Source organism: Octopus bimaculoides, chromosome 25 (genome assembly GCF_001194135.2).
Source record: "Octopus bimaculoides isolate UCB-OBI-ISO-001 chromosome 25, ASM119413v2, whole genome shotgun sequence".
Lineage (NCBI taxonomy): Eukaryota > Metazoa > Mollusca > Cephalopoda > Octopoda > Octopodidae > Octopus > Octopus bimaculoides.
In genome coordinates, this window is record NC_069005.1 from 4,397,519 (window position 1) to 4,398,651 (window position 1,133).

Below are 1,133 nucleotides of genomic sequence, written 5' to 3' on the forward strand. Positions count from 1 at the left end.
TATATATATATATATATATTCTTTCAAAGACGCTGGTGTCAGCAATATTAATTATGATTTTATCAGAAAGTATGTAAGTATTGTACAAGAAATTTTTAAGAGCGATAGATATATATTGTGGTTTTCAATATTACAAGCTGAACGGATCCTAATCAAGTAAAGTAGATAATAGATCAGATAGAAGGAACAGAAGTTGGAAAGTTTCGAATAAAATAAACAATATTAGCATAATTTGTTCTTGTTAGGCTGCCTACGATATAGCCATCTGTTTGTAGATATGAAATGTTAGATAATATTGCTCTATCCATGTACAGAAGAAAAAAAACGTTTCGAGTATTTGTTTACTTCTATATTCAAGTTTGTGTGTGTATGTCCGTTTGTGCGTGCGTGTGGCGTGTGTGCGTGTGAGTCTGTACACGAACATAACTGGCCACCTATACACTAATAGACGTTGGATGGCATATACAGTTGGTTCGCAGTGAGACTTGTACAAATGTAAAACCAGAAAAAAAAAACTGAGGAAGATAATGATCAACATGTGATATATGAAGAATATGGCACAAGTTCCTCGTTCTCAATGATAATTGGAATTGGTTCAAACGCCTGAATAGCAATATACATACAAGCATTCATTTAGGTATAAAAAGCAAACATGGATAAATAGAAAGATATAGGCAGTCATGTGCTACTTATGTTTCAAATGATTCAGGAAACGAACGTTGCGTAAATTTTAAGGAGCTACATAGCCATTCAGGTTCCTTTCCTTCGGGCACTTTTCTACCCATCGCTCGTTGTCGTAGTGAATCCACAGAAATAAATCGCAAGACAATTCTGCTAAGTAGCTTGCTCACTAACCACGTGTTTCCGGGTTCCACTGCGTGGCACCTCGGTCAAGTGACTTGTACTATAGCCTGGGTTCGAGCAAAGCCTTGTGAGTGGATTTGGTAGAGGGAAACTGAAAGAAGCCCTTCGTATATGCGTGTGTGTGTATGTGTATGTGTCTGTGTTTACCACCCCCATCACTTGACAACAGATGCTGGTGTGTTTTAATCCCCGTAACTTCTTTGCTTCTTCGCTTTACAATACTGGCTCGTTCATCGGTAGCAGAGACACACACAGACACAAAGATGCAT